The sequence below is a fragment of the Delphinapterus leucas genome, chromosome 2 (assembly GCF_059928025.1).
Source record: "Delphinapterus leucas isolate spDelLeu-1000000601 "Yukka" chromosome 2, BTC_Dleu_Yukka2, whole genome shotgun sequence".
NCBI classification, from domain to species: domain Eukaryota; kingdom Metazoa; phylum Chordata; class Mammalia; order Artiodactyla; family Monodontidae; genus Delphinapterus; species Delphinapterus leucas.
The window spans coordinates 118,537,678-118,560,009 of record NC_143130.1 but is presented as its reverse complement, the minus strand read 5'-3'; the positions used below and the strand labels follow the sequence as shown (position 1 = coordinate 118,560,009).

Sequence of the window (22,332 nt, the reverse complement as noted above, 5' to 3'; positions counted from 1 at the left end):
ATATGGATATGGTGGTGATGAGAACCAAAGGATAGAGAAATTAACAGAAAGAAAGGGGCAGCACTTAGATTTCCTTTGCTGGCTCTACTTTGCTTTAATGCAGTTATACATGTCTATTGAATACTTGCTTTATTTCTGATAAGAAAAAATAATGCAAAAGAATAAATTGTCACACAGCTTCAGAATCCAGTGTTCTCTGAGCAGTTATCAGGGTTTGTTCTTCCTCCCTCCATCTCCACCCCTCCTCCCACCACCACCATTGATCAATTCTCATTATTAGCTCTCAGAAAAGCAGACAATCCCTGGGACAAGCCTGGCTTCAGATCAGAGAGTCAATATTCTACTGTAACAGTCTGCCAAAAAACGCAATTCAGGCACATTTAAAGTGTGTTTCCCCAGAGGAAAGCAAGAAACAGAGGCCACTGAGAGGGGCCTCACTCTTTATTTTGATTCAACCACAGCTGCCTCTGACATTTCTAAGCCAGTCAGGGTTATCATCAGAAAATGTGAGTGAGCAAATGCAGAGTGACAGCAGACCACAGCACAAAGTCTGCCTGGTTCAGGACGTTTATCCAACTCCCCTCACCATCCGCCCCTCCCTCTGTCCCCCCACTCCCACCTCATATGAAGGGCTGAGTTCAGGATGATGAGGACTCTCAGTGAGTGCCAGCCAGGAGGGCAACATGTGAGAGGAGGTGTAGCAGTAGCATCACTTAAAAAGTCATTTATAAAAAAAAATAAAAATTAAAAAAAAATAAGATGTTTCCATTCGTCTTCAGCAAATGTCAACCACAATGGAAAAACATTAAGACAGATAAGTATAAAATACTTCATCATGAAAAAAAAAAAAAAGTCATTTATGTGGCACAGGCTGAGTAACAGATGAAGAATGCTTCTCTTGAAGAAGATTTGGAGTTGAAAGACACAGGATAAACACTAAATGTGTGTGTGTGTGTGTGTGTGTGTGTGTATGTATGAAATTGTCATTTTTGTGGTCAAAAATGTCAAGCATCTGCAATTTTATGTTGTTCAACCATATACACTTACATTTGACAAATATAACATGTACATAATCGAAAACAGAATGGGATAGGAATGATCTTGGAAAGATAAACTGTTAAGAAACCAGAGGTGAGTAGAGAAAAAATGGCTTATTCAGATATCGTTAAATGATTAAAAATCCACCTTTGATCAGTATGATTTAATTATATTTAGTACTTAAATCATCTATATGAAAATTACATTTGTAAAGACGATTTAAGTGTTAGTGATATAGTAGTAACAAAAAAAAGGATGCAAACTATGGGATAGAATTCCAATTCTATTTTTTAAATATACAAAAAAAGACTGTAGAATGTATATAAAACATTAACAACACTTCTGGATTCTTGGATTAGATGTAGTCTAAACTTTCCTATAGTTTCAAAATTTTGATCATTTACAGATTTTTCCTTCCTCTTCTCCAACATGCAAACATTGATCGTTGACCCCAATGAATATGCAAAATTATTCTGTAATCAAAAATATCTTTAAATACATGCATTACTTTTCTTATCTATACTCTTATTACAAAATAAGGTTTATTATTCTCTTGAGAGCTACCATTAGAATCTTTTTTAATACAAACTTTCTTTGCAAAGTATTTGAAGTAGAAGACGGGGCCCCCAGGGCATCAGAAAAAGAGATTAAAATACCTTGCATGAGACTGAGTGAGGAATTTGTTGTTCTGGAGAGGGAAAGTAAGGAGGGGAAGCAGTGAAGAACTATTAAGTAGAAAAGAAAACAAAATACAAAGCTATTTTTATTATCAATAACTGTTAATCCCACAGATGCAACTGTACACATAAGAGGTGGGAAAAACGACAGTGGATTATCTTTTCTGCAGATTATTTTTTTCCTTCATGATTTATTGTGTTTTTCAAATTATCTATGGTAAACATAGATTAATTTTATAATCAGAATAAAAGTTATTCTAAAAACCAGAAGAGTTCAGATAGATTAAGAAACAGGGAGGAGGCATTCCAAGTGTATGGAAGGCTTTGAGTAAAGCCATTGGGGTGGGGCGCATAGCTTTAATATAGCATCATAGGTTAGACATGATCTTGCTGCAATAACTGAGCCAGCCTGACTGATACCAAGAGTTCTCGTGAGAGATTGATGGGAGAGAAACTTAGAAAGGTAAACTAGGATCTGATGAAGGCCTTGGATGCCAGTTTAACCCAGGACCTGGCTTCCTGAGACTGGAGTAGAATGGGGGAAAGTCTAGGATGCTGAGCTGCCCTAGACAAGTTTGCTTCTGACAGTAAATCCTAGCCGGGCTGCCGGGCCAAGCCAAAGTCATGCAATATAGAAGGCCCCATGCAAGTCATAGTGGATGAAGGCCACGAGTCAGAGAATCTATTCAGTCCAGATGCCAGGCTGCTAAAGCATCAGGGAAGTCAGAATGATAAAGCAAGAGAATTATTATCAGGCAGGGCTGAGTCTGTAGCCAGGTTACACTAAATCGCAAATTGAGGTCACAGATTCCTCTAAAGCAAGAATTCTTGACCAGAACATCTAAATCACTTCTGAAGTTTTTAAAAATACAAACAAAGGCCTTCTTCTATCCCCTCTGGATGACAAATTTACTCTCCAGAACTGACCTTATATAAACCCTCAGTTGACACCACCCAGGGCTGTTCCTTCTGGGAATACACACTCAAAGAAATAATTAGAGGAATCTATTGAGATCAAGTTCTTAGGGTTTACTGTCTCCTAACCCAAGAAGTTTAGATGATTGATCCCAATGAAAATCTCCACAGTCCTAAAGTGGCATCCCTCTTCCCAGCTCATCAAGGGTGTTCTTTGGGTTCACTCCACATTTCATCAGTGTGACTACCCTGTTGATGAATCTGTTCTAGGAGGACTATTATCCATGCAGTTCCTGGATGGATAAGTCCAAGCTATTCAGCAAATTAAAGAGACTTCACCCATGCTACAGTGCCAACCTCCTTCAGCCTCACAATGCCTGTTCCTGGAAGAATCCAACACTTCTGAACTCTGTCAGGGCTCTTTTTTTCACAAATGAACCTGACGCCAGTGATTTCCAAGCCTCCCGGAGGATAAGAACATCAGGTTCCTGGGCCCAAACCTAGACCAACAATTACAATTTCCAGGGAAGAGATCTAGTAATCTGCTCTAGACAAATGCTTTTATAGCTGAAACATACTTCTTCTGTAAATGCATATCTTTGTCTAACCCCTAAGCCCAGCTTATTTGGGTGAAAGAGCTCCTACAGTGATGACTGCCTTCAACATGATCTGGAAGAGGTCTGGCACCTGTAACATCTGAGACATCACCACTGATTGTGGCCTTCCTGCAAGCTGGGTCAAAACAGACACAACTGTCTCCGTTCTTCCAGTAATCCACATCTAATGCAGTCTCAAATCTTTTTCTGAAGGAAGCAGTCAGTCAGGCAATTGGGTCCTCATCCAGAAGTGGATTACAGAACAGAATAGCAGGGATCTCAGCACCTGGCCCCATCTGACTCTATTGGCATTTATCCAGCAGCCTTCTCCAGCCATTTTACCTACTATAGTTCTGAGGGCAGCCATTAAGGCCTCCTGTAGCAGCAATATTGTTTTTTATGTACTGCTCATTAAAGTCCAGCCTCCAGTCCGGACTTGGGTTAGGCGGGCATACTTGGTCCACCAGTCCTTTCAGTAACCCTACATATTTCGCAGTATTCTACCCATTGCAGGGTCTATACACGTGTGCCCAGATGAAATACACAGACAAGAATGGATAGATCCCCGAGGGTAATGCCTAGGAGACCTGCAGCCTGCCTTACACATATTCCTAATTTTTTGGTAGGCTTCCCTTGAATGAAATTGGAGAAACCCAGAATCCACCCCAATTCACAGGGAAGACTGAAAGGAGAGACCAGGAGTGAGACCCCTGGAAGCAAAGACCAAATATAAAAACATGCTACAATTAGGACTTGGCATCCATTACATGCAATCCTGTTATGGATCACACCCTTCTCGGCCTGCTTCAAGCTTGATTCTACCAGTAAATACCGTAATTGCTTTAGTGTAAAGCGCTTGAACCACCTTAACCAGGCTTTGAATATCTCCCACCATTTTAACCTCTTAGGTCACATTTCACCTACTTCTTGGCTTAATACATCTAGACCAACCACACAGAAACAGATCTCTGTCTTATTTCAGGACTTTCCTCTTGGAAGGTGATTCCAGGATTAAACCAAATGGGGAGTGCTTAGCACGCTCAGAAGTTCCCCAGTTTAATGAAAGACCCTAAAGAAAGTATCAGAAGATTTTGAGCAAGAGAGTGGCATCATGAAATTTGGGCTTTAAGAAGGTTAATTTGGCACCTGCAGGATGGATTTGAAGGTAGAACTTACTGAATTCCTGGGAGGGTTATTATAATAATCAAATGTGAGGGTCCAAAAGTCTAAGTTTGCGTGATGGTAATGTAAACAAAGATACATATATTAGAGACATCAGAAAGGAAAAAAAATCAATGAATTTAGTGAATGAAAGTTTTGCTCAGAAAAAAAGAAGGCCTAAGACAGATTGCTAGTGAGACTGCCATGACTTAAAAATAGAGGCAGGGCAGAAGAAAATTAGATATTGGAGAAAGCTGGTATTCCTGAGGGATGAGCAATTTTAGGGATTATTTAGATAAAGCAAATCACAAACTATATAGACAGCACCAAGCTCCATGCACCAACAGGGAAATAAAGTTTGATTTCCTTTGTGTATATGTGAATGTGCTTACTGTTTTCTAAATTCAAGAACAGCTCAGCCAAGAAAAAGAATCTGAACAGACAACTCACAGAGGAAGGAATTCTAATGGCCAAGAAGCATTTGAAAAGATGTTCAATGGTTCAATTGGAACATTGAAGCATTTGAAAAGATGTTCAATGGTTCAAATGGAACAATTTGAAAAGATGTTCAATTCCAAAAGTGGAATTGCTAATAAGGATTGATTTCTAAAAATAGAATAACGCAAAAATCAAGTACAGCATAGTTACCCTTGGAAATCTCTTAAATCTCCCAAGAAATAAAGTATACATGATTTGGTACACAGAATCCTACACGTATATATAAATATATAATGGATTGCATGTGGGGAATCCCCAAGACCACCTTAGTTTCACTGATCCACTGGGGGGGGGACACACAGAACTCACTAAAGCTGTTATATGTATAGCACAGGGAAATATACTCAATATTTTGTAATAACCTACAAAGGAAAAGAATCTAAAGAAGAATACACACACACACACACATATCTGAATCATTGTGCTGTACACCTGAAACTAACACAATATTGTAAATAAACTATACTTCAATTTAAAAAACAAAAAAACAAAAGCTGTTATACCAATGGTTATGGTTTATTACAGCAAAGGAAAAAGTTTCATAGAGCAGAGTCAGTAGAAACCAAATGCAATCTTCCAGGTGTCCTCTCCCAGGAAAGCCACACAGATAGCACTTAATTCTCCCGGCAACAGTGTGTGACAACATATCGCCAACCAGGGAGACTCACCTGAGCCTTGGTGCCCAACGTTTTTATTGCGAATCAATCACATAGACATGGAGATGAGACATGTCTGACTTTAGCTAGTCAGTCTCCAGAAGCCCCAGAGGCCTAGGTGATACAGTGTAGCCCCAGGACCCCAGCTGAACCAAAACAGGTGTTCACCATATATCACATTGCTAACATAAACTATCTGGCATGGCCTACGGTCACTATACAAAGCCACTCTTATCAGGCAGATATTCCAAGGGCTTAGAAGTTATCTCCCAGGAGCTGGACAAGGGCCAGTCATAAAGACCTTTGGAATATACAGAATTTAGACATGTATGCTTCCTGATTTAACCCTTTACTACACATGCACATAAAAATATGGGCTATGTACTGGATTATCTATGTAAAACATAACTGTATAACACTCTGTCATTAAAGACTAGAATCACAGTTCCTCTTAAAGGACTATATCCAAGTAAATAACAGATATGAATAAAGCTCTACATGATGAGAGTAAAAGAGCAAAAATTTTAAAACAAACTAAATGTCTAAGACTAGGAAAATGGTTAAATAAATCATGGTGTGTTCATATCTTAGACTACTGCATACCCCTTAAAATCTATATATTGTTAAGTGAAAAAAATATATATATAATTGACTCTCATTCTTCATGAATTCTGTATTTGTGAATTCACCTATTCTCTAAAATTTATTTGTAACCCCAAAATCAATCATTGCAGTGCTTTTTGTGGTCATTTGTGGACTTGCACGAAGTTGCAAAAAATCTGAGTTGCCCAATGAGCACATTCCCAGCTGAGGTTCAACAAGGTGACAACTGCCTTGTTTCATCTCAACTGTAAATAAGTGTCTTTTCCACAGTCTATTTACTGCCCTGTATCTCACATTTTTGTGCTTTTTGTTGGTGATTTCACTGTTTAAAATGGCCCCCCAGGGTAGCACTGAAGTGCTATCCAGTGTTCCCAAGTCAAGAAGGCTGTGATGTGCTTCACAGAGAAAATACGTGTATTAAATAAGGTTCAATTCAGGCATGAGTTTTAGTGCGCTGGCCATGAGTTCAATGTTAATGAATTAGCAATATGTATTAAATAAACTGTCTTCAAACAGAAACACATAAAACAGGGCTATGTGTTGATCGATTATGAAAATGTTTTGACCAAAGGCTCAACAGGAACTTAACCCAGTACTTTTCCTAGGAGCAATGGTTCAATACTTCCTAATACATTGTTTGCAGTAACTACAGAACATAACTACCACAAATAATGAGAACTGTATATATATATATATATATATATATATATATATATATATACACACAACATGGAAAGATATATATCAAGATATTGATAGTGGTTGTCTTTAAGAATGTGGTTGATTTTGATTTTTTATAGTACTTTGCTATATTTGCCACATTTTTTTATCAGCAACGTGTGAATATATATAATTGAGGGAAAGTTAGTTATACAATAAACAAATGTAAGACCATGAGAAATAGGTTACACCAGTTATAGACCTTAATAACTCAGAAAGCCATTAAGGGTGGGCACTCATGTTTCTGAAGGTACCAGTGGCATAAGTAACCATTTTAAAAAACCCACGTAGGTGAGTACACAGGCTCTCCCTTTGGAATGGTAAGTAGGGGCTAGTAGGGAAAGATGACAAAAATATTGTGCTTCCTCATAAAAACAAAATAGAACAAAACTTCATTCTATTCATTGTCAAAGGCATGGAAGGGAGAATTCTTGTTGGCTTGCCTCTTTCAGCCCATCTCCAAAGCTTATTTATGAGCTGGGAGCTGAAAAGGACCTAGAATCCCTGATTTGTTTTCACACTAATGCTTGGTGGTAGAGATAATAAAGCTGCTGTGAGTGGGCTTTGCATAACCAACCCATCCTGCATCATGCCGTGGTCAGGCTGGGCTTTAAGTGAATGTGTTATTTGAAAATCAATGCTAAGACCGTAAAAAAGCATTGCAGTATTGTGACTGTTCTCACCCTCCAAGTTTTCTCTGGGGATCTGTGTGTTATCAACACTTCACCCTCACATTACTCACAGGCAATAGCAGCTGTGGCAGCATTTTCTAGTCCTTAGTTTGTTTCAATGCCCCTGAGAACCATATAGAATGCACCTCCCATTTATGCCAACTTTTCCTTTGTGAAGGATCCCACAAGGCTTCATTAATTTCTCAAGCTAGCCCCAGAGGTCACTACTGCCGCTTCTGGGGCAAAGCAGTACCTGATAGCACACAGAAACCCAGGATAGCCATTTGAATTAAGAAACAGAAAAGCATTCCTACTGTAGGGAGTTCAGGGAAATTACATACGACCAGTTTACCAGGGATTTAGGTATTCTTACCCTGACAAAGAAATAATAGCCGTCACTGACTCTGAGGTGAGGTCCTCACCTTGGGAGTCCAAAAACCATTTAGAACAGGTGGACTCCAAAGAACAAAGTTTCAATCAAAGGGCACTCTTTGGTTGAGACAAAAATTTGACACATCTTGAGAGGAATACTGATGCAATGGAGCTTCCTTATATAATACACTCAAAACTCCAAAGGAATTAAGTTTCCTCTAATATAATGCAGCTGGATATTAGCAAGAAAGAACTACATGAAAAACCTAAGGTTGAATGCATCAAGCAGGGAGAACACAAAGCAATTAATGTGAGAGAAAGAGAAGACGTTGGCTCTAAAGGAAACGGAAATCGGCTATTATCATCCTTTTGATGATTACAGACGAAGCCCTCTTCAGCAGGGAAAGGTTTCATTAACTAAATGGCCTGGAAGCTCTTACCACAGATGAATCAGAGAATGTGTTTCCAGGGCAGGGAAGGAAAAAAGTCTATTTAAAATGAGAACCCAAAAGATCTTTCAAAACAAAAATTTCTTATTAACTACCTAAAAATCAATAAGGAAAAGAAAAACACCTCAACAGAACTATGGGCAAAGAGCATGAACAGGCAAGTCACACAAATATTGCTAATGAACATTAAAAGCTGCTCGACTTCCTTTATGATTAATCAAATAAAAATTAAAACAATAATGCGATTATTTTTACCTATCAGATTGCCAAAGATGCACAAATTGATGATATTTGTTGTTGGCAAGAAGGTAGGAAAACATAAATGGAAAAATACTCTTGTTGGAATTGTATGACTCTATTGGAGGGGAATGTAGCAATTTATATTATATTTTATTTAATTTTTTAACAGCTTTATTGAGATGCAATTCACATGCCATAAAATTCAGTTCTGTAAAGTGTAAAATTCAGTCATTTTTAGTCCAGTGCCAGAGTTGTGCGGCCATCACCACTATCTAATTTTAGGACATTTTTATCACTGGTTCCCATCAACAGTCACTCTCCACCCCCAAGTCCCTGTCCACTTTCTGTCTCTGTGGATTTGCCTATTCTGGACATCTCATATACACAGAATCATACAATACACGGCCTTTTGTAACTGGCTTCTCTCGCTTAACACATTTTCAAGGTTCATCCACGGTGTATGACAAACCCACAGCAAACATTATTCTCAATGGTGAAAAACTGAAAGCATTTCCTCTAAGATCAGGAACAAGACAAGGGTGCCCACTCTCACCACTATTATTCAACATAGTTTTGGAAGTTCCAGCCACAGCAATCAGAGAAGAAAAAGAAATAAAAGGAATCCAAACTGGCAAAGAAGAAGTAAAACTGTCACTGTTTTCAGATGACATGATACTATATATAGAAAATCCTAAAGATGCCACCAGAAAACTACTAGAGCTCATCAATGAATTAGTAAAGTCACAGGATACAAAATTAATACACACAGAGAACATGCTGTATAGCACAGGGAACTCCACTTCCCTGTACAGTAGAAACTAACACAACATTGTTAAACAACTATACCCCAATTTTAAAAAATTAATACACAGAAATCTCTTGCATTCCTATACAATAACAACGAAAGATCAGAAAGAGAAATGAAGGAAACAATCCCATTTACCATTGCAACAAAAAGAATAAAATACCTAGCAATAAACCTACCTAAGGAGGCAAAAGACCTGTATGCAGAAAACTGTAAGATACTGATGAAAAAAATCAAACACAATACAAAGAGATGGAGAGTTATACCATGTTTTTGGATTGGAAGAATCAATATTGTGAAAATGACTATACTACCCAAAGCAATCTATAGATTCAGTGCAATCCCTATCAAATTACCAATGGCATTTTTCACAGAACTAGAACAAAAAGTTTTACAGTTTTCATGGAAACACAAAAGACCTCAAATAACAAAAGCAATCTTGAGGAAAAAAATAAAACAAAAGAGCTGGAGGAATCAGTTTCTCTGACTTCAGACTATATAACATTTTAACATTTAACATTAACATTATAACATCTCCTTGGACTCAACATTTCTATTTCTAGTGATTTGTCTCACAGAAGGTGGTCAAGGGTATTCAGTATAGCATTGTTTATAATATTTTAAAAATCTAGTATAACCCAACTGTCCATTCATTGAGTTGGTTAAATAACTACTGTACTTATAATGGAATACTAGAAAGCCATTAAGAAGAATGAGACATATCTTTACACAGTAGGATGCATTAAATAAAACAACAAGTTGCAAAACACTATGAGCAGGGTACAGGGTTTCTTTATGGGATGATTAAGATGTTCTGAAATTACTGTAAAAATAAAAATATTATTTGGGGTAAAAGAAATGTTCTGAAATTAGATAGTGGTGATTGTTGTACAACATTGTGAAAGTCCTAAAAGCCACTAAGTTGAAAGCCACTAAATGATTGAAATAGGTGAGGAAAATTAAGAGATGCAACCTTCTAATTATAAAATAAATGAGTCATGGGAGTTCCCACTGCTGTGGCCTGGGTTCAATCCCTGGTTGGGGAACTAAGATCCCACAAGCCATGTTGTGTGGCCAAAAATAAATAAATAAATTTAATTAAATAAATGAGTCACGGAATGAAGTTTAATATATAGTGTGGGGAATATAGTCAGTAATTATATAATATCCTTGTATGGTGACAGATGGTAACTAGACTTATTGTGGTGATCATTTTGTAATATATAGAAATATCAAATCACTATGTTGTGCAAAAGGAGCTATCATAGTGTTGTAGGTCAATTATACTTCAAATAACAGACAGACAAACAAACTTATAGAAAAAGAGATCAGATTTGTGGCTACCAGAGTTGGGGTTAGGGTGGAGGAGGTTAAATTGGATGAAGATGGTCACTAAATTGAATGCTCAAAAATGGTTAAAACGGTGAATTTTTATGTCATTGGAATTTTACCACAATTTGAAAAAATAATATGAATAACATGATCCCATTTTTTGTGGGGAAAACAATAACATCTATTAGTATGTGCATAGACAAAAATCTGGAGAGAGATAGGCTAAATAATTGATAGTTGTCTATGGTCATACCGCCCTGAATATGGCCAATCTCATCTAAATAATTGATAGTGATTACCTCTGAGGGTGAAAGACATGGAGTATTGTCAATATCCATGTTGCATATGTCTCTAATGTTTGAATATTTAGTAAAAAAGAAAAAAAGCATGTATAACTTTCATACTCAGAAGAAAATATATTAGGGTTTCCCTGGTAGCGCAGTGGTTAAGAATCCACCTGCCAGTGCAGGGAGACACAGGTTCGTGCCCTGGTCCAGGAAGATCCCACATGCCACGGAGCAACTAAGCCTGTGCGCCACAACTACTGAGACTGCGCTCTGAAGACTGCGAGCCACAACTACTGAGCTCACGTGCTGCAACTACTGAAGCCCGCACACCTAGAGCCCGTGCTCCACAACAAGAGAAGCCACTGCAACGAGCAATCCGCGCACCCAATGAAGAGTAGCTCCCACTCGCCACAACTAGAGAAAGCCCGCCTGCAGCAATGAAGACCCAACACAGCCAAAAATAAATTAATTAATTAATTAATTAGGAAAAAAAATTTTTATAAAAGAAGAAAATATATTAAATCACTTGGAAAATATACCCGTTTCTAGAGAACAAAGGTCTGATTATTTGAGAACAAATAATTGAACTCGTAAAAAATTCCTTTTATCAAAGATATTTCAAGATATCTGTTTCAGTGGTATGAGGTTTAGGACATGCTACCCCTAAATATGGCATCTTGGCATATTAAATATCTTAAGCTGAAGGAATTTTAAAAACAGCAGAAGCAGGAAGGTCACTTTGACCTCCCCACTCCTTTTCCCTGAAACAATTCATAAATTTCCCATGTGAAAGGTGTCTTTCTGGACTTCCCTGGTGGTGCAGTTGTTAAAAAGCCACCTGCCAATGCAGGGGACACCGGTTCAAGCCCTGGTCCTGGAAGATCCCACATGCCGCGGAGCAACTAAGCCAGTGTGCCACAACTACTGAGCCTGCGCTCTAGAGCCCATGAGCCACAACTACTGAGCCCACGTGCCACAACTACTGAAGCCCACGCACCTAGAGCCCATGCTCCGCAATGAGAAGCCCGTGCACTGCAGCGAAGACCCAACACAGCCAAAAATAATAAATAAATAATAATAATAAATTTAAAAAATGAAAGGTGTCTTCCTTGTGCTGGGAAGAAAGGAGACATTCTTATCACTAGAGACAGAGAATTTGAGGCCAAGAAGGCTGTATAAACAAACCTTGTTAAACTAACCCTTAACTTCATAGTTACTTCTTCACCATTTACTACCCCCAGCCCAAACCTCTTTGTCTTGTCAATTCTTCACAAATTCATTGTTTCTTTGTCTAAAGAGTATTAAAGCTTCCTACTCTGGTCACTTCTGTAGGTCTTTAGTCTCCTGTGAAGGCTCCATATACATGTAAAAATCCAATAACATTTGTATGTTTTTCTCCTGTCAATCTGTCTTTGTCAGTTTAATTTTCAGACCCAGCCAGGGATGCTAAGAGGGTCAAGGAAAACTTTTTTCATCCCCTTTAGTGGGAACTGTTATTATTTCAGATTTGTGAGACTGTAAAGATTTTGTTGTTTTGCATTTTCTCATTCAATAAAGAAAAAGAAGGAGAACATGTACAAAAAGCATTTGTTCACTATAGTTAGATGCTAAAATCTAACCTTTGAGACTGAAATATAAACACTCATTTGTCTAGAAGAAATTGGGTACTAAAGGCTATGTACACAGCTTTATGCCTCTGTTTCCAACCAAACCATTTGCTGGGTCCTGACCTTCAGACAATAAAAGGAAGTAGAAGATTCAGGGTCAGAAGACTGGGATTCTGGTTCCAGTTCAACCACTGATTGCTATGTGAACAAAGGCAAATCCTTCAACCTGTCTAGGCCTCCATTTCTTCATATCTAAAAATGGGGAGTTGATACTAAATAATTAGAGTGGTGAAATTATGTGATTATGTAAGAAATCAATAAGCCAAACAAACACTATACGCAAAAAATTTCCATTTAGGGCAGTGCATATTATTTTATGTAATCTTAAGAGAATCTGTTAAGGCAACTAAGCAAAGAGCTATGGGTAAATACACATGTTTGTGAAGATGGCCAATAGACTGTGTGCTTAAAAGCCTGGAAGCGAGGTAGCTATCAAAGGGTGCCTCTGAGTGCAGAGAAGTCCTTCTCTAAAGAAACGTTTGAGCCTTCTAAGAAGAGAAGTTCATTCTCATTAAACTAATCTAATGTTCTTCTAGCTCTAAAGATGCATGATTTTGCAGACAGTAGAAAAGAATTGCATTCCTTGCTGCCCCCTTGTGAGTTTTAAGGAAACTGTTCCTTGGTTTATTGAATTTGTTTTTTAAACTCAGCAAACATTTATTAAGTACTTATTTTGTGCCAGGCACTTTGCTGGTGATAAGAACACAAAAATTAAATAAGACATGATGCCTACTCTTAAGGAACTCACAAATTAATAAAGGCTATCAGTGGTCAAATATTTATGCTTCAGTGTGACAGAGACAAGTTCAAGGATTTACTGGACCACTTACATCAGCCAGTTGTTTTTTGGGAGGTAGGGTGGGGCACTCAAGGAAGACTGACTCCCCAAGGAGTGAAAGGAGAGGTGATCTGTCTCCAAAAGATATTTAGGTAGTAGAGTTTATGAGACTTGCTTATATGGTACATGAAGACATGGTGATAGGAATCAAGGAAATAGAGTAAAATAGAGTCTAGAATAACAACTACGTCTATATGGCCATACCTGAACTTAACGCTACATGGAAATAAAAGAGACTTTAAAATGGTCAATATTTTCATTCTTTCAGCTTAGTCTCTGTGAATTATTTCCTATCAGTATCTCAGCCACATTTCATTTTTAATTTATTCTACTTCTAATCTCAGCTCTTCTCATTTAGTACTTAGGATTTAGGATTTTATTTGGGTATTGTTATCATCATTTTATGTTTGATAACTGTAGACTAAGGCCAGGTAATATTCAAACCATAATAACACAAACACTAGTCTCATGGAATAATTTTTCACAATAAACAAAAGCATAGGTCATGTCAGGAAACAAATTAACAAATTGCTTTTGAATTTCTCACTTTTGTAATCTCCAGGGCCATCATAGGACCTGGCACATGGTTGGCTGGTTGAAATAATAAATTTGAATGAATGACTAAAGAGTAAAGGGATTTGAATGAATAAGTGATTTTGAAATCAGCCTGTGAAGAAAGGGTAAGACTTGGATCACTAGAAAGGATGGAGAAGAATTATTTGAGAAAGGGAGAGCCACATATAAACTAAGAACATTTATCAAAGAAAACATGATAGCAAGTACATGGGTTAATTAATAATTAGTGCTGACTAATTTAGGGGGCTATTTGAGGGCACAAGTATCCAGATATAGACACAATCAGACATGGGTCTTTTCCCTGAGCCTCAAGGGATTGTTTACTGTACATCTACTCTGCAATATGAAGAGGTTGAAACAGAGTGGAGTGTGAAGGCTTAGGCTGAGGCCTCTCTCCACCACTTCCTCCCGAAACGTTGGCCTGTGAATCCCTCAGCTTCAACCACTCCTTTTCAAGAGCTAGATATAAATCTTGTTCAATAAGACAGCTAGCAGAAGAGAGAACATTCAACAGTTGTAATTACCTAAATGTCCCACCATTACCCATTCGAATGACTAAATCCTCTGTATCGATCATTTTAACAAATGATAATTAAACCCAAATAACCTCTAGGATCATTTGGTTTCTACAGTGACAAAACTGAACCTCTAGGCATTATATTGCAAGGCCCTGAGTCAAGGCGGGCAGAGCAAAACAAAGCACAAAGGGAACTGGGTGGAAAGGGGCTGGTGCGCTGGAGTGGGAGGAAGGCAGCAGATCACCGTAGCAAATGCTTGTCGGTTACCAGTAGATGGAAGCACCCCCCACTCCCACCCCACCAGTAAAGAAAATTCTTAAATTCTTCCCGGCTTTGTACTGTGTACTGGTGTAGTTACAATAATAATTGCTTCCCACTATTTGCTACGGCCAACCAACATGCAGCTCATTTTTGCCCTCTGAAACATTGCTTCCCTCACTGGTGAATCATTTACTCAATTCGAGAAGGCCTGCTGGGAATATTATGTGCTTGTCGGCTTAGGCATATGGTTGAGGATTTCTACCTTTTTAGATCTAAGGTAAGAAAGTTTGCAGGGCATTTCCTCCAGCCCCCAAAAATATTAGTGACAGACAAAAATCAGACTGACTTCGTTTGCCATACCAGAGAGGGGCTATCATCTTGAATACGTTAAAGCAGGGACTGTGTCATACTCACCACTATGTCCTTAGGGGTTAGTGCAGCATGCAGTCAGTTCACAAAAATATTTTTTTCAACTGAACCTGATACCGAGCAGGACCCTGTGAGGCTCCTTAGCACAAAGCCTTCCTGTGTCCCCCATTTCTTTGATTACAGGAAACAGGCTTCATTCAGCCTCCATGACCTTCCCTGAGTTCCAAAGGGCAGATTCAAGCAGTTGTTAATTAGGGAAGGGAGGGGATGTGAGACAGAGGAGGAACAAACAGTCAAGAGAAACAATAGTGCAGCATTGGAGCCAGGTCCTGGTTCCCCATCAAGGGATACACACAACAATATCTTTGAGCTGTTTTGCAGAGACTGAAATCCACACCAGGTGGGAGACGTTAACTATTAATGATGGTGTGCTGCCCACAAGCAAGGAGACCCCAGACCCGTTGGAACCAGAAGGCTGATGATACTGACTCCCACATACCTCACCACCAGCCAGTCGGAAGAATGTCCACAAGCTGATCACACCCTCTTTGAAACTTACTATAAGACTTTTCTTATAAAGCAATTATACTCCAATAAAGATGTTAAAAACAAAAACAAAACAAAAACTTCTCACTACCCCCTCCAGGTTGGGACACACAGTTTTGAGGGCACTAGCCTGCTGTGGCCCCCTTTGCCTGGCAGAGCAATAAAGCTGTTCTTTTCTACTTTACCCAAAACTCTGTCTCTGAGATTTAATTCAATGTTGGGGTACAGAGGCCAGATTCAGCTTCAAACTTAACACAAAGTAATTTAAATTAAAATCCAGGCTAGGGCTTCCCTGGTGGCGCAGTGGTTGAGAGTCCCCCTGCCGACGCAGGGGACACGGGTTCGTGCCCCGGTCCGGGAGGATCCCACACGCCGCGGAGCGGCTGGGCCCATGAGCCATGGCCGCTGAGCCTGCGCGTCCGGAGCCTGTGCTCCGCAATGGGAGAGGCCACAACAGTGAGAGGCCCGTGTACGGCAAAAAAAAAAAAAAAAAAAAGAAAAAAAAAAAATCCAGGCTAGGCCTAACAATATTAATGTATAAATCATACACTAATAAATCTTTCCAAAGCACCATGTTTGTTGAGATTTTTAAATACTTAAAATGGCAGGTGAGCAGCCTCTTAACTGGTTGTTCTATGGTGTGTGTAAATAGCATCATCTAAGCTTTTCTTCTGCAGGACAAGCACTGCTAGGCAGAAGTCAGAGACAAAAACTTTGGGTAGTTCAGCACTTTCTGTAACCCATCAGCGGGTTTAGAAAGCATTAACTGTGTGCTAAGCACTGTTCCAGGCCCTGGGATTTTAATGGGGAGTCATGTGGGGTCAGCTAAAAGTATTGGAAGACTCTTCAGACAAAACTATAATTCAAAAAGATACATGAACCCCAATGTTCACAGCAGCACTATTCACAATAGCCAAAACATGGAAACAACCTAAATGTCCATCAGATGAATGGATAAACATGTGGTAAATATATACAATGGAATACTACTCAGCCATTAAAAAGAATGAAACAATGCCATTTGCAGCAACATGGATGGACTTAGAGATTATCATACTAAGTGAAGTAAGTCAGAGAGAGAAAGACAAATACCATATGATATCACTTATATGTGGAATCTAAAATATGACATAAATGAACTTATCTGCAAAACAGAAACAGACTCACAGACATAGAAAACAGACTTGTGGTTGCCAAGGCGGGTGGGAGAGGGATGGAGTGGGAGTTTGGGATTAGCAGATGCAAACTAGTATATGCAGAATGGATAAACAACAAGGTCCTACTGTATAGCACAGGGAAATATATTCAATATCCTGTGATAAGCCATAATGGAAAAGAATATAAAAAAGTATGCATATATATGTATGCATATATAACTGAATCACTTTTCTGTACAGCAGAAGCAGAAATTAACACAACATTGCAAATCAACTATACTTCAATAAAATAAACAAAATAAAATAAGTCTGATTTCTATCAGAAAAAAGAAAGTATTGGGAGACTCTTTCCCAATTAACTACAAATTACCCCCAAATCCTGTCTTCTTGGAATTTGTATGAAGAACCTCATATCAAAGAATGCATAATACCATGTTCATGTGTTCATTATTAATTAGTGCTGATTAAGTTAGGGGACACTTGAGGGCCTAAGAATCCAAATACAGACAAAAAGCAATGTAATATTTTAAAATAGTGTAATTTTCACAGCTTGTGTGTGTTTTTAACAGGACTCCATATACAATGGCGTTTATGATGCATGAACACAAATAAGCTCAGGAAATGCACAGCACAATCCTAGAAAACACAGTGCCAACTTCTCCCTTTGTGATATTAAATTCAAATAAATCTGTGTTTTTCGTTAGAGCAAACCCTTTGCCTCTTTACTTTTTTTTTTTTTTTTTTACATGTACATGTATTCTCCACTCCACCCTCCACCCAACCCCCATCAAATTTCTACCTATAATGATACTTTTACCTTTGAGGCAACTATTCAGATTTTTTCAAGTTGGCAAAAGCCCTATTTCTTCAGCACATGCAGGCAGAAGAAAGAACCACTATTTTTTAATTAATTTCAGAAAGTTTAAAGGCCTAAATGGGAAAAGTAAAAATTTTAAATGATCAGAAGACCATTTAGAAAACTTTCTATGACATCCAGACACAAACAAGACCAAAACCACAAACCATAAAGAAAAATTTTGATAAATTCAACTACATTACAATGTAAAGCTTCTGTATGACAACAGTTATCATTTCTTTTAAAAAGTTATGAAAAGCTACAGACTGTGAGATGGTATTTAGAAATGTAAATTAGCACAATTACTTTCAAGGCAATTTGTCTAAATCTCACAAATTTGGAAATACACATATCCTATAACCCAGCAATTCTACTCTAAAATGTATATCTAGAGCAGTAATTCTCAAACTTCAGCTTGAATCAGAATAACTGGAAAGCCTGTTAAAGTACAGTCTGCTGGGCCCCACCCCCAGGTTCTGATTTAGTAGACATGGGCGAAGGCCCTGGAATCTGGATTTCTAACCAGTCCCAGGTGATCCTGATGATGATGTTGCTGATTCAGGCACTACATTTTGAGAATTACTGCCCCAGAGAAACCATCATGCATGTACCTAAGAGGACACGTACAAAAAATGTTCACCATAGTGTTGTCTGCAGTTGTGAAAAACTAGAAACAACCAGTAAGGAAATGGATGAATAAATGTAGAACACTCAAGCAATGCAGTTACATGAATGAACAACATGTATCAATATGAATAAATCTCAAATCATAATGATGAGAGAAAAAGCGAGTTGCAACAGAATACATTCAATATGCCATTTATGTAAATCTTAAACAATAGTCTCTACTGTTTATGGATACATTCTTATGTATCAAAATTATGAAAACAGGGATAAGAAGGATCATATGAGTGAGGGAGTAGGGAACTGAGATTGAGAAATGGTTCAAAGGAAGCTTCAATGTATCCATAATATTTTGTTTCTTTAAAACTGACCTCAGGGCTTCCCTGGTGGTACAGTGGTTAAGAATCCACTTGCCAATGCAGGGGACATGGGTTTGATCCCTGGTCTGGGAAGATCCCACATGCCATGGAGCAACTAGGCCCGTACACCACAACTACTGAGCCTGTGCTCTCCAGCCCATGAGCCACAACTACTGAGCTCATGTGCCGCGACTACTGAAGCCTGTGGGCTCTAGAGCCCGTGCTCCGCAACAAAAGAAGCCACTGCAATGAGAAGCCCACGCACTGCAATGAAGAGCAGCCTCAACTCTACACAACTAGAGAAAGCCTGTGCGCAGCAACAAAGACCCAACGCAGCCAAAAAAAAAAAAACCAACAACACTATGATCTTCCTTTTTTTTCTTTTTTTTTTCCTTCTTTTTCTTAAAAGCAGATGAAATTCCTATATGAAAGAGGTCCTCCCTGTATCCTCCTCATCTTATCACCAAGGATGAGAAATTGAAACCAAGAGAATTCTGTACACTTAGACTCTGTTAAAATCATTCTCCTCTTCCTTTGGCCTCCTCACGGAGGTCAGTCACTTTTCCACACTTGCCTCTCCGTGTTCAAACTAATATAAACGCAAGTAGGTACTGCCATTTCTTTGGGTCTTCGTTTGTTATGAGGGCTCTGGTGTCACATAAACAATAAAAATTTGTATGCTTTCCTCTTGTTAATCTCTCCTCTGTCAGTTTAATACTCATGCCCATCTGAAAAACCCTAAGAGGGTAGAAGTAAAAATATGCCTCCCCTACAAATGTATACAATGTCTCTGACAAGTTCCTCTGAAATTGGCTCAATTCTTATCTTCCTACAACCTCAGCTCCCCAGGAACTTCAAAAGCTATCTCCTCCTTAAAGAAGCCTTCCTGGACTTCCCTGGTGGCGCAGTGGTTAAGAATCCACCTGCCAGTGCAGTGGACATGGGTTCGAGCCCTGGTCCAGGAGGATCCCACATGCCGTGGAGCAACTAAGCCCATGCACCACAACTACTGAGCCCGCATGCCACAACTACTGAAGCCCGTGTGCCTGGAGCCTGTGCTGTGCAACGAGAGGCCACCGTAATGAGAAGCCCACGCACCGTGGAGAAGAGTGGCCCCCACTCGGCACAACTGGAGGGGGCCTGTGTGCAGCAACAAAGACCCAATGCAGAAATAAATTAAAAAAATAAATAATCTTAATTTAAAAAAAAAGGAAGGCTTCCTGAGTATACATTCTGAAAGAGCATCTCCAGTCTCTCTCCAATTCCTTACCCTGGAATTCTCTTTCCAGTTCTTTTATGTTTGTTAATAGCATTTATCACTACCTGACATTATCTTGTATATTAACTTGTTTATTGTGTTACACTCTCTCCAGCACGTAAGCTTCATAATTCAGGGACCCTGTCTGGTAGCAAGCATTACTGGTGTATCTAGGGTCTTGACTAATGCGTGGCAAAAAGCAGGGGCCCAGTAAATATTTGTTGGATGTATGAACAAATGAATCTGCCTTTCTCTCTCTGTTCATCTTTCTTACTTTTAATATTCCCTCCACTAACTGCTCCAGAAGCTGGTGCACGGCCAATGTCCCAAGATATTTCAATCTTTTGTTTTTAATTCAATCCCGCATTTCCACTGTCTGAAAGACTGCCCCAGAGTCTCAATGCTTGTTTATCTAACAAACATTATTTTATTTTCTTCAAAAGAAAAAGCCCCAATCTGGGTCCACTCTTCCCATCCCATCTGCCACCAACTCTTACCACTTCTTTTCCTGTATTTTTTTTCAGGCTTTTGTCACTGTTTATCAGTATTAATACAACTCACAGTAATACACTTTAAGCTTAAATTGAGCATTGCCATTTACAAAGTATGTTAACGTTAATGATCTTACTTAACCCTTCAAACCTTATAAAACTGGGTATTTATCTTAGAGAAATGAAGCTATGTTCATAAAAGCTTATACATGAATCTTATACAGCCATACCTCATTTTATTGCTTTGCTTTATTGTGCTTCACAGATAATTGCATTTTTTACAAATTGAAGGTTTGTGAAAACTCCGAGTCAAGCAAGTCTATCAGCACCATTTTTCCAACAGCATTGGCTCACTTCATGTGTCTACATCACGTTTTGGTACTTCTCGCAATATTTCAAACTTTTTCATTATTATTATATTTGTTATGATGACCTGTGATCAGTGATCACTGATGTTACTACTATGACTCACTGAAGGCTCAGATGACGGTTAGCATCTTTTAGCTAACTAGCATTTTTAACTAAAATAAAGTATATTTTAAATTAAGATATACACAGTATTCTTTTAGACAATGCTACTGCACATTTAATAGACCACAGTATAGTGTAAACATAACTGTTATATACACTGGAAAACCAAAAAATTCATGTGATTTTCTTTATTGCAATATTCACTTTATTGTGGTATCCTGGAACGGAATCTGCAGTATCTCCCAGGTATGCCTGTAGCAGTTTTATTTGTAAGACCAAAAGACTTGAAACCCAAATATTCTCCATTAGGTGGATGGATAAACTGCAGTACACCCATATAATGGACTATTACTCATTACTAAAAAGGAACATACTACAATATTAACGAATGCAACAACCTGGATGGGTCTCAAGGGCTTTATACTGAATGAAGAAAGCCAATCTCAAAAGTTTCCATATTGCATAATTCCATTTATATAACATTCTAGAAAAGAAAAAATTACAGTGATAGAGAACAGGTCAGTCACTGCCTGGGGTTGGTGACAGGAGGAAGGTATGGCAATAAGGGGTAGTACAAGGGTGTTTCTTTGTGGCAATGGAATAGTTCTGTAACATGATTGTGGCAGTGGTTACACAGATCTATACAATTTTATAAAATTTCATAGAGCTGTACAGCAAAAAACCAAAAAACCAGTACCTGTAGGAACTGTGAAATCTGAGAAAACACCGTAGTTTTTTATTGTTAGCATTGTACCAGTGCCAACTGGCTGATTTTGATAATGCTATCATTGGAGGAAGCTGAGTGAAAGGTACATGGGAATTCTCTCTACTACTTTTGCAACTTTTGTGAGCACAAAATTACTTCAAGTAAAAAGTTCAGATTATGTGTAATTGCATGAATTGTATACACAATACAAAATGACTTTAATTAGAAGAGCTATTAGGTAAAAAATTTACATTGGAAAGATCCTCATTGCAAACACTACAGCCATGTTTAATATCTTACAGATCTACATGTTCTGAATCATTCCAAAAACTTAACAAAAGAGCAACACTCTAACTTGGCACCTGATAATCATGATTCATAAGAAGCAAATTTAATTTTACTAACCTGGAGCTGTGGTCACCAATCAGGGTTTCGAGAATAAGTGCTTCCGCTGAAACGGTCTGGTGTTACTCTCTGGAAGGCAAAGCCTGCCATCTGCTATGCAGCAGTCATCTCGCCTGAAATGGGATCAGAGGGGGGTGGGTTTAACTGAATGTCCATTTAAATAAAACCTCATTATAGCAAAATTGTAATGTAATTTTAATCTGTATCACT

At 38.5% G+C, this 22,332-nt stretch overlaps 1 protein-coding gene across 4 annotated transcripts in view; it reads right to left on the bottom strand.

Annotated features, from left to right (window-relative positions):
* The window catches only part of INSM2 (INSM transcriptional repressor 2), a 136,344-nt gene that overhangs the window by 88,700 nt on the left and 25,312 nt on the right, over positions 1 to 22,332 (bottom strand). For all 4 annotated transcript variants that reach the window (XM_089907604.1, XM_089907603.1, XM_089907605.1 and 1 more), the window contains one exon: positions 22,123 to 22,235. The gene's annotated coding sequence lies outside the window, so the exon portion shown is untranslated. The remainder of the gene's footprint in view (positions 1 to 22,122; positions 22,236 to 22,332) is intronic.